Source organism: Castor canadensis, chromosome 17 (genome assembly GCF_047511655.1).
Source record: "Castor canadensis chromosome 17, mCasCan1.hap1v2, whole genome shotgun sequence".
In the NCBI taxonomy this organism is placed as follows: Eukaryota; Metazoa; Chordata; class Mammalia; order Rodentia; family Castoridae; genus Castor; species Castor canadensis.
Window position 1 is genome coordinate 17,257,421 of NC_133402.1, and position 18,342 is coordinate 17,275,762.

An 18,342-nucleotide genomic window follows, 5' to 3' on the forward strand; every position below is an offset into this window, starting at 1 on the left:
TTGAATTTGAGGTGCCTTTGGGACAAGTGTGATAGTTGGAGATAAGCGTTTGAGACACTTATTAATTCAACTATAGGCTAAGCTGCTATAACAAAGATACTCGAAAACAGTGATTCAAACAAAATAGTTTATTCCTCACATGACAGTTGAGAGGTAGGTGGATGGTTCAGGCTTGTCCTGTACTGCAGAGCTACACCTCTAACCCCCCATATTCTTGTTTAAGCCCATAGGAAGGAGAAGAGGAAGCAGGGGTCCTGGAAATGATACTGATCCCATTGGCCAGAACCTCGTCTCATATTCTCACTACCATGTAGGGAAGACTAATATTGTGTGCTGATTTAACTTGGTATTTTATTACTAACAGAAAGAAGGGTAGGGGCACAATTATTAGTCTGTCACAGAAGGGAAAAACAGGTAAAGATTTTGAAGGGAAGTGGGGCCTGATAGTACACACCTATAATCTCAGCACTAGGGAAGCTGAGGCAGGAGGATCACAAAATTGAGGTAGGCCCAGACTGCATAGTGAGATCCTCCCTCAAAAAAAAAACACTGAAGCAAGTTAGTTATAAATGGTTGTTCATACTATATTAGTGTATAATATAAAAACCAGCATTGATTGCTCACATACTAGGTGTTTATTACATGTACATGCTTGGATCTCAATCTTATAATAACCATGTGATCATTCTTGTTTTGTAGATAGGAATACGGGCCCAAATTGGTTAAGCGATTTGCTTGAGATCACATCACTAGGAAGCAGGGGAGCTAGCTGCACAGCAAGTAGCCTGACTGATTCTGGGTCTTCGCCACTGTACTTAGTGCTACTTAACTTCTTGAGTGGGCAGCAAAGATGAGGAGAGGGCTGAGGACTGAACTCAATGTGTGAGTGGTGGGCGAAAGGGAGGCCAGATAGCAGGGGGCTAAGGGAGCAGAGTAGGAGGGTCAGAGAGGTAGAACCATGCGGGAGAGGTGATGGAAAGGCTGAAGACTGTACGTCTCTGGACTAGGCTGTCTTGTTAGTGCTAGAATTGGACAACTGTTATTCTTTGGCAGGGGCAGAGCCATTTTGGGGCACTTCTCACTTCCCAGTCTGTGATGGTAACCTTTAAGCAATATTATCAAAGCCCTTTCTGTCCAGGCTAGATAATAAATATTTTAGCCATATATACAGAGTCTCACATTTTTTTACTTGTTAACTCTTTAAAGATGTAAAATCCATTCTTGGCTAACTAATTGTACAAAAACAATCCATAGACCAGATTTGGCTCATGCAATGTAATTTGCTGAACTCTGTTCTAAATACAGAATGACTGCTGTCCCCTGGAGTAGTACGGCATGGCAGTACTAACAGACCTAGGGCACATTGGGCAAGATTTTGCCATGGTTTGACCTTTTGGGGAGGATGCAAAGGAGGTGACCCTTCCTTCCAATGCACACACTTCAGTTTTTGCAAAAAGCTCAAATTCATTCCAGAGTTCTTCTCAAACGCCAAAGTTTTGAGAAAATGACTGAAGAAACAGTAGTTGTTGTAAGTAAACAACCACAAATTCACAAATTATTTTCAAAAGAAACTTCCAAGTGTGAATTTGAGCCACACCTAAGATGAAACACCAATTTTTGTAAAAATAATCTCAGTTGTACAACTTAAAAAAATTTTTTTGGTGGTGCTGAAGTATGAACTCAGGGCCTCATGCTTGCTGGGCAGACACTCTACTACTTGAACTGCTCCACTGGCCCGTTTTTCGTGTTGGGTATTTTTGAGATAGGATCTTGTGAACTATTTGTCCAGATGCCTCGAACTGCAATCCTCCTGATGTCTGCCTCCCAAGTAACTAGGATTACAGGCATGAGCCACTGGCAGCCAGCACAGATGCACAGATTCTTAAAGTGTCTTTCTAGCTAAGTTTTTAAGAAAATTTAGATGAACAAAAACAGTGTTTTGAAAACAAGCTCTGAAATGTAATTTCCCAACATGAGTTTCAGCCAATCTAGTTGAAACCCAGTAATTGTGCAAAATCAGATTTGAGTTTTCCAAGTTAACTTAGAGCGAGTTTGCACAAGTCTAGCTGCAACTGCAGTGTTTTGTGAAAACAAGAATCAGACTCAAGAAGTCTCAAAAACATCTCCCCACTGTGAGTTTAAGAAAAGTTGTCTCTCAGCCTCTGGTGCTAGCCAAGATTTAAATCCAGTATACAAGTCTTTCCCACTGATGACAACTAGAAATGAGGAAAAAATACAAAAAAGAGATACTAAGAACTTTGCAGAGTAAAAGCAGGCAGATGGAGAAAGTCAAAACTTGAAGAAACAAGCCATACAGGGGTGAATTTCTGGATCTTTTTCCTTTTTTATGGCTTTTATTTCTGAGGTCAAGCTACAAAAACCCCAAAAGAAAACCCAGAGGACTAGGAAAAAGATGTTGGCATTTGGTAAACAAGGTAGGAGATCCCATTTTTTCTCTTTTTGCTTTCTAGGACAGGCAGAAGTTACAAGGTGGTAGTAGTATGACTCTGGCAGCTAAACTATTTTTAGACAGGAACCAGGAAAAGGGACAGTGGCCTGAAGACGTGTGGGAATCACCACTTTTCTTGCTTTGGCCTAAGAATGATCCCACCACAGAGCTGTAGCTTTCTGGTGACACAGGCAGCTAAAACTTCTACACAGCTCTGGGTGGAGGTCACTTGTCTGTTGACGTAGTAATATTCACCAGAGTATTTTAGTAGAATTTAGAAATTCAGGATTCAAAATATCCAGGACAACTGGGCATCAGTGGCTCATGCCTATAACCTAGCTGCTTGGGAAGTAGAGACTGGGAGGATTGCCATTTTATGGCAGGAAGGCAGGGAAGAGGAAGGGAGATAATGAGTGCTACAGTGAAACAAAGAAAAACCAGATTTGGGGAATGTTACCTGAGGTGAGACCAGAGACGGGTCACCTCACCCCAGAGGTTAAAGTGGCCAGTGAAATAGCATGTGACCATGTATGGGTCAAGCTGGTACCCTCCTCCCCCATTTCTGTAACCTGCTCTAAATGGTATATAAGAAAGGCCCCCTTTGTTCTCGGGGCTCAGCCTTTGAACTCGAGTCCACTGAGTCACTACTGGCTTGCTTAATAAACTTACTTCCCGAAAGCTTTGGTGCCTTCTCTTGTCTCTGTCTGAGCCCTCCTGCAACAGTTTGAGGCCAGTCTGGGCAAAAAATTCTGAGATCCTGTCTTAGCAGAAACTGAGCAAGGTGGTTCATTCCTGCCACCCAGCTGCTGTAGGAGCATAAATTCGACCTTAGTCCAGACCAGCCCTAGCAGAACGTCAGGCCCTGTCTCCAAAATAACCAGAGCAAGAAGTGCTGGAGGGTTGGCTCAAGCAGGAGAGCAACTACCTAGCAAGTGCAAGCCCTAAGTTCAAACCCCAGTCCCACCAAAAAGAAAAAAAAAATTGTCTAGGCCACATCTACTACAATAATGCTCCATGAAATAAATACAAACATACTCCAAGATGGTTGTAAGCTCATCAACAAAATTCTAGCAAACTAAATCTATCAGCATATTAAAAGGGCTATGCACCATGACCAAAGAGGATTTATCCCCGCATACAAGAGAGGTTCAACAAGAAGAAATTGGTGCGAAAAAGGAACTCGACAAAATCCCATGCCCTTTCATAATACAAAAAAGAAAAAAAAAAACCCTAAGAATAAAAGGGGAACTTCTTTAACACCATAAGGAACATTTATTAAAAGCTCTCAAATAATGTACTCAATGGTGAAAGGCGGAAAGCTTTTCCCCTAAGGTCAAGAACAAGACAAGGATGTCTGCTTTTACCTTTGCTATTCAACATTGTAGTGGACGTTTGATCCATAGTAAGAGAAAGGTATCTAAATTGGAAAGGAAGAAGTAAAACAACCAGGTCAGCAGGGAGTGCCTCCCTGGAAGACCTGTGATTGGCGCAAACACAGGCTTTCATGTGCATGAAAAACTTCTGTGATTGGTGTAAACACCCTTGCACCAATAAGCAGGGTGTTTGGCTCACTATCCAAGTCAGCCAGGAGACACTGACCTGTGCTGCTGTAGTCACATGACGTCAGGCTCAATAAAGGCTACTTTTAGTGGTCTTTTTTTTTGTTCTACTTTTGATCTTTATCATTAGTAGAGGAGGCTGAACTGGTAACATGAAGAGGATACAGTGTAAGCAGTAGGGGAGCTACAGCAAAGGCACTGGCAGGCCGGGTGCTGGTGGCTCACACCTGTAACCCTAGCTACTCAGGAGGGCTGTGGTTTGAAGCCAGCCCAGGCAAATAGTTTGCAAGACCCTATCTATCTCGAAAAACTCTTCACAAAAAAGGGCTGGTGGAGTGGCTCAAGGTGTAGGCCCTGAGTTCAAACCCCAGTACTGCAAAAAAAAATTAAAAAGAGACCCATCATAGTGTCAGATGCAGCCACCAGGCCCCCAAAGCCCTCAAGTTTGAATGTAGAAGGCACATTTTGCCTTGTTTTTTGTCCTTCCTCTGGCACACTGACAACCTTGACCAAGGGTCTGTCTTCATGTTCCAGACCACCCTTACTTTCCCAGGGGGCACTGTTATCTCACAAAACACAGCCCAAGGCCAGCTCTTCCCTCTTCCTATAGAAGCAACAAGAATCCGGGACTGTAGCTCAGTGGTAGTGCATTTGCCAAGCATGTTCAAGGGCCTGGGTTTGCAGGGCGGGCAGCAGGACATAAAGCCGCCTCTGCTTTATCCAATCTCTCCACCCAGCCACAGCACTCCTCAGCCTTCCTCAGTGTGCTCAAACCATGCACAGGAGAAATCTTAAGGCAGATGCAGACAACACACTACCCTGTTTTCATTGAAGTGTAGAATAGCTAGGCAGAAGACCAGCATGGAAATAGAAAACCTGAACAACAGTGCAAACCAACAGTACATAAGCCCGTGTTAGTACATGCAATTCTGTCCAAGTGCAGTCAAGACAATAATAAACTTCAAAAGCAAAAATGTTAAATTCCCACACACATATTACAGTTTTATGGATACAGAGAAGCTTTCATTTTAGTCCCGTATTACTGTCGAGTTGTGTTTAAATTGTTGTGTGATCTGCTGTTTCCCTGCCCTTAATTTTGTGAAAATATGCTTTCCAAAAAGCATATAGTTAAAAAAAGGGCAAAAAGCAAGGTGAAGGTTGATGTTCATTAAAGTGATAAAGTAGAAAGTTTAGATTTGTTGAAAGGCAGCATGTCTTTAGAAGGTGGGTGATATTTTATGGGAGAAATGACCCAAGTATCTGCAGTATTTGAGATAAAGAGCATGAAGTAAGATCTAGGTTTTGGTATGCAGAATTAGTGTTATATGATAGTAATTTTCTGACAGTACTGTAGCCTCCTCCATTCAGTTTCAAGTTACGGATGCTTAAACTCATTATACGTAATAGGCAAATTTGAGTACTTTTAGAGTATTGAGCATTCAGGTTTTCCTCAATAGTGGTCACTTTCAAGGCACATACTCGTGGATACCCAGTCTACTTGGACTAAATGGACATCTGTAGAACACTCCACCTAACAGCAGCAGATACACATTTTTCTCAAGTACAACTGGAACATTCTGTGTCATAAGCATACATTAGCCATGAAATACATCTTTATTTTTTTTGGTGATGGTACTGGGATTTGAACTTAGGGCCTACACCTTGAGCCACTCCACCTGCACTTTTTTTGTTTTGTGTGTGTGTGTGTGAAGGGTTTTTTTGATGAAATACATCTTTATTTTTTTTGGTGATGGTACTGGGATTTGAACTTAGGCCCTACACCTTGAGCCACTCCACCTGCACTTTTTGTGTGTGTGTGTGTGTGTGTGTGTGTGTGTGTGTGTGTGAAGGGTTTTTTTTGAGATAGGGTCTTGAGAACTGTTTGCCGTAGTGTGTGTGTGTGTGTGTGTGTGTGTGTGTGTGTGTGTGAGAGAGAGAGAGAGAAGGGTTTTTTTTGAGATAGGGTCTTGAGAACTGTTTGCCCGGACTGGCTTTGAAACTCAATCGTCATGATCTCTGCCTCCTGAGTAGCTAGGATTACAGGTGTGAGCCACCAGCACCCTTGAAACACATCTTGATAAACATAAAACTAAGCCAAATATGGTGACTCACACTTGTAATTCCAGCTACATGGGAGGCATAGGTAGGAAGATCACAGTCCAAGGCCAGTACTGGGCCAAAAGTGACTGAAAAATAACTAAAGCAAAACAGGGCTAAGGGCATGGCTCAAGAGGTTTAGCACCTGCCTAGCAAGTGTGAAGCCCTGAGTTCAAACCCCAGTACCTCCAAGTAAATAAATAAGGATTAAAACCATACCACAATAGAATTATCTCAAAGATCAAGAAGGGATCAAGAGGGAAGGGCTGGTAGAGTGGATCAAGTGTTAAGAGTGCCTGCCCAGGAAGCATGACACCCTGAGTTCAAAACCCAGTGCTTCAAAATAAAAGAACAAATGGAAAGTTGGAAAGCTCATAAATCTATGGAAACTGAAACGCTCCTAAATAATCTGTGAGCCAAAGAAAAATTATAAACTAGATAGTGCTTTCAGATGAATAAAAGCAAAAATACAACATACTCGGGTGAGAGTGTGGTTCAGTGGTAGAGTGCTTGCCTATCAAGTATGTATGAGGCTTTGCATTCAATCCCCAGAAAAAAAAAATTTGCAGAAATCAGCTAAAGCATTGTTCAGAAATTTATAACTGTAGACATATATATGTATTTTTTTTTTAAAAAAAAAAAGAAGAGGGCTGGAGATGTGACTCAAGCAGTAGAGCATCTGCTTTGCAAGTGTCAAACCCTTAAAAAAACTAAAAGAGTTGGTTGTGGTGGTGCATGCATGCAATCCCAGCTACTTGGGAGGCAGAAGCAGGAGGATTGTGAGTTCAAAGTCAGCCCAGGGCTTCATGGAAATGCTCTTGCTATGTTCTAATGATACCCAGACTTCAGGTGCTAAGTTGACCATGCAGCCAGTTGACCAATAAATACAGCGACACCCATTTAAAGTTGTTTTATGTTTAAACCTTAAAGATAACATTTGCCATGAGCGGCACAGGTAGGGCAACTTGATTGCTCTGTGTTGTGGCATCAACATCAAAAGGTTTTGGGAGCATAATTTTTTGGTACATGGGCAGCTGGTGATTGTAGTCCCAGCACACTTTCAGAAAAAAAAAAAAAGATAACGTAGTTGATCATAAAAGTAGTATTGCTTCATCCTGAATTAAGTTGGGAAAAAAGATGGGTTTAGTTCTACTAATCAAAAACTGCAGCCAGGTGCGGTAGTTTACCCCTGTAATCATAGCTACTCAGGAGGCAGAGATCAGAGGGATTTTGGTTCCAAGCCAGCCTGGGCAAATAGACTATCTTGAAAATACCAAATACAAAAAAGCACTTGTGGAGTTGGCTCAAGCAGTAAGAGTGCCTGCCTAACATGCATGAGGGCCTGAGTTCAAAACCTAGTACTGACAAAAATAAAAATGTGGAAAATATATGAACAAAATAGAAATTACCAAGAAAGAAATAGAACACCTACCTAAAAAGAAAACTTGAGGAGCTAAAAATTATGACGACTGCCTTTATCAGACCTAAGTTGGCAAATTTGAGGCCCTGAGTTCAAACCCCAGCACTGCAAAAAAAAAAAAGAAAAAAAAAAAAGATTGTGATCTGAAGCCAGCACCAGGCAAAAATATGGGACCGTATCTGAAAAATAAATCAAAAAGGACTAGGAACATGACTCAATAGTGCCTACCTATCAAGTGCAAACCTGTAACTCCAGTTCTCAGGAGGCTGAGGCAGGAAGATCAAGAATTTGAAGCCACTCTGGGCCACAAAGCAAGTCTTATCTCAAAAAAAAAAAAAAAGCAGATCTTATCAAGAAGGATAACAGAAGCTGGGCACTGGTGTCTCATGTCTATAATCCCAGCACTCAGGAGGCTGAGGCAGAAGAATCACAAGTTCAGGGACAGCCTGGGCTTATTGAGACCCCTATTTCAAGAAAGAAAGAGAAGAAAAAAAGGAAGGAAGGAAGAGAAGGAGAGAGGAGAAAGAAGGAAGGAAGAAAGGAAAGGCAGGACAGGAAGGGAGGGGAGGATAGAAGAGGAGAGAAAATAAAACTAATATACACATTTTTGGAGTCCCAGAAGGAGAAGAGAAAGAAAGCAGCATACAGATTATTTGAATTTCTATGCTAATGACTGAAAACTTCCCAAGTTTGATGAAAGACATAAATGTCCAAAAGGCTCTTCAAGTAAGGTGAATGCAAATTCACACCAAAACGTAAGTAAACTTTCCAAGGATAAACATGCAGAATCTCCAAAGCAGCAAGAAAAAAAATGACTTGTCACATATAAGGGATGCTCAATATGATTAGTAATAGCTTTTTCATTAAAACTTTGGAAGCAGAAGGCAGTGTGCTAATATAGTCTAAATGCTAAACAAAAACAACCACCAAACAAAACAAAACAAAAACCCTGTTAATAGAGAAGCTCTATCTAGCAAAATGGTCCTTCAAAACTGAGGGAGAGCCGGGCACCAGTGGCTCACATCGGTAATCCCAGCTACTCAGGAGGCAGAGATCAGGAGGATCCAGGTTTGCCGCCAACCTGGGCAAACAGTTTACAAACCCTATCCCAAAAAACCCTCCACAAAAATAGGGTGAAGGCCCTGGGTTCAAGCCCTAGTACTAGGGGTTGGGGGGGAAGAAGCTATGACAAAGATGTATGCACCTAATAGTAGGCTATAAAAGTACATAAAGCAAAAATGGGCAGAATGGAGAATAGTCAGTTCTACAGTAATAGTGGAGATTTCAGTACCCCACTCTCAACAGTGCATAGAAGAACTAAACAGGAGATAAGTAAACAGAGAATTTGAACATCAAAATAAACCAATTTACCTAACACACATATATAGAATATTCTGTGCAGTAAACAACAGGATATGCATTCATCTCAAGTGTACATGGATATTTTCCTGGATAAACTGTATGTTAGACCACAAATTAAGGCTTATTAGACTTTCAAAATATAGATGTCATACAAAGAATCATGTCTGACCACAACTAAGATAAAATTATGTTAGAAATCAGTAACAGAAGGAACTATAGTGAGAGTTAAAAATTCCTGAGGTCTGATCTTATGGAGGCTCAACACTTTTGTGAGTTTCACTCCAGGAATCTTAGTACATTCTCAAGGTGAAGGTTAGAGAAAAATCTACCCATGTTTCCAGAAGGGGCAGGAAATATGCCCAGAGTACTCTGTTATTCACCTGCCTGTGATGGAAATTACTTTACTAGAGACTAACCCTCATGGGGGGAAGAGAAGTACCCAACTCCAGCCCCTCAAACCTGCCTGTCTCATCTTGGGGACAGAGGGCTGAGAAGAACTTGTGGAGGTCACAGCCCAGGGATACCAGCTCACTGAAACCTAACCATAGGATTATAGAATGCCTTCCTTTCTCCTGTACCTTACCATAACATCAAAAGGATTCTTCTGCAGTAAGAAAGGATTATAGCTAACAACTGGAAAGCTCACTCTACTCAAGAAGGAGTTTCTGGGGAAACCCAAAGACAAGGATACTAAAGGAAACTGAAACCTCACACACCTATACTTTATAGCAAGCAGCAGCTAACATAGCTACTAATCAGATTCTGAACATAAACTCTCTCCACACTAAAGGCCTGCTTAACTGTTTGATTACCTAATATATTGTCTGTCTGTCTTTTTCTTTTTTTGTAATACTGGGTCTTGACTCTGTGCCTCACACCTATTAGGCAAGCACTTTAGCACTTGAGTCACTCTGCCAGCCCTTTCATTTCTTTTCTTTTTTTTTTTTCTTTTGCGGTCCTGGGGTTTGAACTCAGGGCCTACACCTGAGCCACTCCACTAGCCCTTTATCGTGATGGGTTTTCGGTATAGGGTCTCTTGAACTATTTGTCTGGGCTTGTTTCGAATCTTAATCCTCCTGATCTCTGCCTCCTGAATAGCTAAGATTACAGGCGTGTGCCACTGGCTTCTGACTTGTCTTTCAACTAAAAATTACAAGGCATGATAAAAGACAAGGATAAAACTTGAGGCAAAGCAAGGAGCAGAACTGAAATGATATACAGCACAGATTTTTGAATGATCAAACCAGGGATCTAAAATAATGATGATTAATATACCAAAGGCTGTAATGCAAAAAGTGGACATCATCATGCAAAGACAGATGTAGTGTTAGAAGAAAGAAAAGGATCAGAAGAAAATACTAGAAACAAATAGTGTAACAGAAATGAAAAAGTGGTTCTAATGGGCTCACAAATAAACTGGACACAGCCAGGAAATAATTAGTGAGATTAACAGTATTAAGAGAAACTTCCCAGGTGACTCAAACAGAAAAAAAATAATTTTGAGAAAGAACGGAGCAGAACACACAGCTCAGTGGTAGAGCACTACCTTAGCATATACAAACCCTGGGTTCAATTCTTGGCATTGAAAAAAAAGGGGAACAAAATACCCAAGAACTGTGGAGTGGGTTTCCGTAGTGTAGTGGTTATCATGTTCGCCTCACAAGAACTGTGGGAAAATCCCAAAAGGTATAACATGCATATAATAGGAACATCAGAAAAGGGCAGAAGAATATTTAAATAATGTCAGAGAATTTTCTAAAATTTATGACAGGTTGCAAGTCATAGATCTTAAAGTACAAAGAACAACAAATAGACAAGAAAGGGAGGGAAGGAGTAAGTAAGGAAGTGAGGAAGGGAGGGAGGAATGAAGGAGAAAGAAACCCCATAACCTAGACTTACTGTTGTAATTTGGGTCTTTTTTTTTTTTAAACTTTCTTTTTTGTAGTTTGGGTATTGAATGTTCCCCAAAGATTCATGTGTTAAAGGCATGGTCCCCAGCCTGTGCCACTATTGGGAAGTGGTGGCACCTTTATGAGGTGGGGCCTAGAGGAAGGAAGTTAGGTCATTGGGGGTGTGCCCTTGAAGGAGATATTGGATCCCCTGACCCCTTCCTCTTTCTCTCTCTTCCCCCACTTCCCATCTCTCTCTTTCAGTCTCCATGAAATGAGGGGACCTCCTCTGCCATATGCTCCTACCATAATGTATCATGCAGGCCCAAAGCAACAATGGACTAAAACCTCATAAACCAAAATAAATCTTTTTCTCTCTGTAAGTTGACTTATCTCAGGTTTTTGTTACAGTAATGGAAAACCGACTCACATATTATATTCAAACAGCAGAAAATCAAAGACAAAAAAATTTTAGGGCCTCACACTTGCTAGGCAGGCACTCTTACTACTGGAGCCATTCTGCCAGGCCAAGAAAAAGAATCTTAAAAAAATAAAAAGTCCAAGGAAATAAAACCCTTTACATACAGACACGCCTCCACACTATGGTTTCAATTGAGTTTGTCAGCCTGGCACTGGTGGCTCATGCCTGTAAATCTTAGCTACTTGGGAGGCTGAGATCAGAAGGATCATGGTTCAAGGCCAGCCCAGGCAAAGAGTTCACAAGACTCCATCTTCAAAATAATCAGAGCAAAACGGATTGGAGGTACAAATGGTAGAGCCCCTGCTTTGCAAGCACAAAGCCCTGAGCTCAAACCCCAGTCCCACTAAAAAAGAAAAAATAGCAATATGGTTTGTTCCCACCAAAACTCGTTGAGATTTAATTGCCAATGCATTGAGAGGCGGTGGAGACTTTAAGTGGGATCATGTGGGCTCCACTCTCATGAAGGGATTAATGTAGTTCCTGTGCAAGTGGGTTAGGTATTGCGATAGCAGGCTGTTCTCTTCTGCACATGCTCACTGTCCTTCAGCTTCTCCCATTGAATGGTTTGAGAAGGCTTGTCAAAAATCAGGTGACTACATATATGAGTGTCAGTTTCCAGGCTTTCTATTCTATTTCATTGGTTCACATGACTTTCTTTATAACAGAATGACACTCCTTTAATTACTTTAACTTAGTAATGAACTTTGAAAATGCCTATAATCTCAGCACTCAGGAGGCTAACATAGGAAGACTTAAGGTTTGAGGCCAGCCTGGGCTATCTAGCAAGACTTGCTTTGACCCCTGCCCCACCCAAAAAAAAAATTCTAATTTTCACTTAGAAAGTAAACTTTTATCATTTGCAAAAAACACTGTCAGTTGTTTTCCTTAATATGACTGGCTTAGTTCATTTTTCAAAAAAATGTCTACCAGATATCCAAGTTCAAATAATGATAACTTTTTCATTCTTACAAGTAAAAATGGTGTTCCCTGAAAAGAAAATATTATTGGGTCAGTTCACAACTCCATTTCATATGTGCCTTTCCTTGAGCTAACCAGTGAACTTCGCTGAGTATAAGGGCCTTTTCCATACTTCCTATTTTGACATGTAGAATATTAAAAAGATGTATATTCAAGGACTGAGATTGAACACAATGGATCTTTTTTTTTTTTTTTTTTTTGCAGTACTGGGGTTTGAACTCAGAGCCTACACCTTGAGCCACTCCACCAGCCCTTTTTTGTGATTTTTTTTTTGAGATAGGTTCTCATGAACTATTTTCCTGGGGCTGGCTTCGAACCTTGATCCTCCTGATCTCTGCCTCCTGAGTAGCTAGGATTACAGTGGCTAAGAGTGAGCCACTGCACCCATCTACAATGGATCATTTTCACTGCTTCGAAAGGGCATTATTAAACTGGATGTGCTAGTGAATGACTGCTATCCCAGTGCCTGGGAGGCTGGGCAGGAGGACAGTCAGTTCCAGCCCAGCCAAACTACATGGTGAGACCCTGGCTCAGAAAACCAAGGCCTGAGGATGTAACTTGGGTACAGCATTTGCCTAACATGTGCAAGGCCCCGGATTCAGTCCCCAGCACTGAAATTTTTTAAAAGGACATTGTTAAGTGAAACTGGAGTTTTCTTTTTTCTGAGTATTTACTTGTGTCAATTATCAATTTATTGTCTCTCAGCTCCAAATCCATCCCTTACTTGGGTTCTACTAGACACAGAACTGGTAAATACTTCGTATTGGCCAGGAGAGGGCAATAGAAGGACGCTGCAGGAAAGGCTTCTCTCTCTCCGCTGGCTCCCAGGACTCCAGTGGCATTCAACTTCCTGCTTGCTATCCCTTGATAGCAACGGTCCCTGCCTGATAGTCTTGGCCCACAGGCACTTCCATGGGAGATTTTCCTGCTGGTAGTTCACTGCCACCAGCCTCTTCCCGCTGGCTGTGGAGCAGCTCTTGGCTGGGGCAACCTAGCAATGTCTTCATGCCTATAATTCCAGCATGCAGACAGTGCCCAGCTCAAGATAAGGTCTTGCTGACTGGGAGCTGGTGGCTCACACCTATAATCCTAGCTACTCAGGAGGCAGAGATCAGGAGGATCACGGTTCAAAGCCAGCCCCAGGCAAATAGTTCACAAGACCCTATCTTGAAAAACCTAGGGGCTGGTGGAGTGGCTGAAGTGGTAAGAATCAGTCTAGCAAGTGTGAGACCCTGAGTTCAAACCCCAGTGCCGCCCAAAAAAAAAAAAAATAGATAAGATTTTTGCAAACTATTTGCCCAGGCTGACTTCTCAATCCTCCTGATTTCTGCCTCCTGAGTAGCTAGGATTACAGATGTAAGCCACTGGCGCCCAGCTGCTTACCCTTAAATGTTGACTGTTCCCCAGAATTAGGACCTCAGCCCTCTTCTCTCTACATATATTACCTGGACAGTCTTGTTCGTGTCCATGACTTCAACCACTATTCATGTCTGATCAGCCACCTGCTTTGTGCAGTTCACACTATTAAGTCCATCTCTGTTGGACAGCTCCACCTAGTTGTACAAGGACATCTCCTGCACTGTTTAATACTTTCTAATACAGTAGTCACTAATTGTAGCTGTTATTGGACCCTACTTAGTTCTGAAGAAAGGGTTGTTATAAAAACAAGCCTGCCCCTCCCAATTGCTCTGGCTTCCTGTCTCATCTTGCAATTTCTCCCTAGCAAATGCACACGGCATTTGCCATCATCCCTAACCAGAGACCAAATAAGTGGAACCACCCAATCTTGGACATCCAGCCTCCAAACTGTGAGTTAACTAAATCTCTTATTTAAAAGGATCAAGCCTCAGATGTTTTGGTTATAACAACTGAAAACTGACGAAAACACCCTAACAACCCAGATTTTCATTGTATAAACTGACAAGCGATTTTAAAATTTTGTGGGTTTTTTTTTTTTTTTTGGGTGGCATTGGGGTTTGAACTCAGGGCCTCATGCTTGCTAGGCAGGTGCTCTACCGCTTGAGCCACTCCAACAGCCCTTTTTTTAATGTTAGGGTCTTGCAAACTATTTGCCTGAACTGGCTTTAAACTGAGATCTTCCTAATCTCTGCCTCTTGAGTAGCTAGGATTACAGCTGTGCGCCACAGGCACCTGGACAGACCTGTATTTTAGAAATTGTACTTAATTATGGGCTGAGAGTAAAGCTGGTAGAACACTTGCCCTGGGTTCAATCCTCAGCACTGCAAAAAAAGTTTGTAGTCAGTTATTAGTAGTAGGATTATACTTTTATGCTCATCAATATAAAATCTGTTTTTTCCTGTTATACAAGTATTTGCATAATATCTTATTTCGTCTATTGTTTCATAACATCTAAAAAACTTATTATTTCACTCTTTGTGGAAAATACTTGCCAAACCCTGCTCTAGAAAAATGCAAACTAATCCATAGGAGCAGGAAGTAGACCAATGGGTTCTTAGGAGTAGACAGCTAAAGGCAGGCAGGTGGAAGGTTGCAAAGGGCCACAGGAAAACCTTTGGGGATATTCACTGTTGTGACTAAGGGCATTGTCAAAACACCAAATTTTCCCAGTACTGACAAAAAAATCAAAATTTGCACTTTAAATATGTGTGATCTATTATATTTCAATTATATATCAAACTGTTTCGAAAATTAATTTTGTGCCAGGCATGGTGGTACACCACTGTAATCCCAGCACTCGGGAGCTGAGGCAGGAGGATCACAAGTTTGAGACCAGTCTGGGCTACACAGTGGACCCTGTCTTAAAAAAAAAAAGTTAATTCTGTGAGTTTATGAATTATAATGACACCTGAATTCAGTTCGCCAAGTGTCTTGTATGTAATTCTGGCACTGATTAGCAGTCTCTATGACCCTGAAACTTGTAATCTAGATGCCTATTGAATAATGATGAAACTGAAACTCTTGAAAAACCAAGTTTTCTTTTTTTTTGGTGGGGCTGGAGTTTGAACTCAGGGCTTTGTGCTTGCAAAGCAGGCGGTCTACCCCTTGAGCCACATATTCAGCTCATTTTGCTCTGGTTACTTTAGGGGTGGGGTCTTGCAAACTATTTGCCTGGACTGCCCTCGAACCATGATCCTCCTGATCTCAGCCTCCAAGTAACTAGGATTACAGGAGTGAGCCACCGGTACACCAGCTAACAGCCTCCCTTGCCATTAGGAGTTTTTGTCTTCCAGTGTCTGATGAGACTGGTGTTCTTTGCTTGAAATCTCTGTGATAACTTCACAGGAGAGCCTGTTTTTATTCTCAAGACTATTCCTTATTGCCACTGAACTTTTTTTCCTATTAAACTTAATTTTTTCGGGCAACTGGGGTTGGAACTCAGGGTTTCACACTTGTTAGGCAGGTGCTCTTACTACTTGAGCCACTCTGCAACCCCCATTACACTTCTGACAGGAGTGAAATCTCGGTGTGCTTTGACAGGACTGTATACATTCTATAAGCCAGAATGAAATAGCTTGTACAACAAGATAATTGCATGATGGCTACCTAGGCTGTCAGGATCTGGATGGTATGTGTGGAAGGAGATCACAGGCCAGGTAGAGCAAAATCGAGCACTACGTTGGGTTGAAGTTGTTGATATGGACGCGCTTACTAGCAGGTCTGGGCTTGCTGTGTTATCCGTTGACTCAGTAATTCACTGAAAGTTGCATTTTCGGTAAGTTGGCTTGCCTTTAACAAAGCTGAGATACCAGAGCGTCTCTTCTGTGCTGGGGCAGGGGATCCAAAGGCTGAAGGAGACAGGATACTGGAGTGGGTTTGTCATGTGCACCAACACACTTGCCCCCAACTACATTCACAGAGAGGGCTAGAAGACATTTCTTCAGTCAGGCATCAAGAAACATACCAGTGAGGAAAGCATCTGTGTCACTGAAATGCTCTACCATTGCTCTGGTCAGCCATGGCCACGGAGATGCCATCACTGGGATGGGTTCCATGATTTCAGGGGGACTATGGGAACCTGAAGGAGAGACCAAGGGGCAGCACATTGCTACCAGAAGCCCGTAGGTGCACCTGGTATAAGTGGCAGCAGGAATACACTGGTCATCAGAATGACTTGGCCCACAGGAGCCTTTGTCAGTGGCTACTTGGACACCATGTTCCTAGGAACAAATCGGCCAGCAGCTGCCGAAGAATGGCTTGATTTATGTAACAGAAGAAAACAATCTTACTAAGGTAGCTGAAAACCTGACTTGCCACAGTGGAGACCCATGGTCTCTCTCTGTTTCTAACCCTAAGACAGCATAGACCAGAGTCCCTTAGTTGAAGGGAAGGTTGGGTTCCCTTGAGAAAGGGCCTCTGGTCCACTTACCGGAGTGACTGTGCATTAGGGAGAAGAACACACCCTTTTCTTCCTTCCTTCTTACTTCCCTTCCTCTCTCCCTCCTTCCCATTTCTTTTGCTTTTTTGGCAGTAATGGGGTTTAAACTCCGGGCCTTACACTTGCTAAGCATTCTACCACTCGAATCGCACCTCCAAGCCGTTTTCGCTGTAGTTTATTTTTCAGATAGGGTCTCGCTTTTGCTCAGGACTGATCTGGAACCATGATACTCCTGCCTCCACCTCCCTGGTAGCTGGAACTACAGGCATTTGCCACCATACCCACTTGACTTTTTGAGATAGGATCCCCTAACTTCCTCTATGCCTGTGTATGGCCTTGAACCAGAATCCTTCCATCTGTAGCTGAGATTATAGGTATGAACCACCATACCCCGCCCAAACCAGATTTTTTTTTTTTTTTTTTTTTTTTTGCGGCACGGGCTTGAACTCTGGGCCTTCAACTTGAGCCACTCCACCATCCCTATTTTTGTGAAGGGTTTTTTGAGATAGGGTCTTGCGGAACTATTTGCCCAGGCTGGCTTCGAACTGCGATCCTCCTGATTTCTGCCTCCTGAGTAGCTGGGATTACAGGTGTGAGCCACCAGCGCCTGGCTCCAACCCAGATTTTTTGAGAATTACTAGATACAAGATCTTGGACTAATGCTGATCCCTGGGATCCAAAATGCCACTTGGCCACCAAAGTGAGAGCTTAAGGTCATCAGTTACAAGATTTTTTTTTTTCCAGTGGTACTGGGGTTTGAACTCTGGGTTTCACCCTTGCTAGGCAGGAACTCTTCCACTCGAGCCACTCTGCCCACCAATGAGATGGAGTTGTAGCTTAAACCAGTTTCAGAGGGTTCAGCTGCGGTACATCCCATCCTATGGTTATTTCAGAAGTCTTGAGTATACAATTGGAATAGACATTCCTAGCAACATTGGCACTCTGATCCTTTGAAGTTAAGATTGTGCTAGAAAGGTTTAAGAAAGCCCCTGAAATTTCCACTTCCTATCAAGATAAACAGAAGCAATATCACACTCCTGGGGGACTGCAGAGGCTATCACACCCTCAAAGATTGGAATGGGCAGGAGTATAGCATGTGCAGAAACTGGATGGATTTTGGAGCATGATGTGGACTATGGCAAACTCAATCAGATGGTGACTCCAATTGTGTTGCTGTCTTAGATGTAGTATCCTTATGGGAACAAATCAACATAGTCCCTGAGAGACCACACCCTGAATGGATGGGTTGTTTTACAGGATTCAGAACATTTTTTAATCAGAGACCACGAGGTGTTGTATCCTCTCTGGCCAGAATACTTGAGTCAGAGTCAAGAGGTGGAAATGGACTTGGACTTGTTCTTCTACAATACTTAATAAGTGACTTGTAGAATTGTTATTTCCATCTTGTCAACTTTGAGCTCTGCTGATTTGAAGGATATAGTCTCCAAGGCAGGAATTCTTCTTCCAGATGATTCTAGACCCTTCAGGAATGAAGTTTTGTGTCATTCCACCTGGTAAAATGCCCAACTATCTGAGCTTCCGGCTGACACAGCCAGATAAATATGACTTCATTATTTAAAGTACCATAGTTATTAACTGATTTGGGACTTATCACCAATTGCAGAAATGAATATTGTAGAAGCTTGACATATTTTCTTTCCTTAATATAGTCATGTGTTTATTTACATATGTAAACCATTTTCTTTTTTCCTCTCATTTTTTGTTTCTTCTTTTTCTTTTTCAGTCAGGG

General features: G+C 42.1%; 1 non-coding gene across 1 annotated transcript; it reads left to right on the forward strand.

The window, feature by feature from the left end:
- The first annotated feature begins 7,031 nt into the window (after positions 1 to 7,031).
- Positions 7,032 to 7,165, forward strand: LOC141418725 (U11 spliceosomal RNA). Its single transcript, XR_012443373.1, has one exon. It is a non-coding gene; the product is annotated as a U11 spliceosomal RNA (small nuclear RNA).
- Positions 7,166 to 18,342: the final 11,177 nt, after the last annotated feature.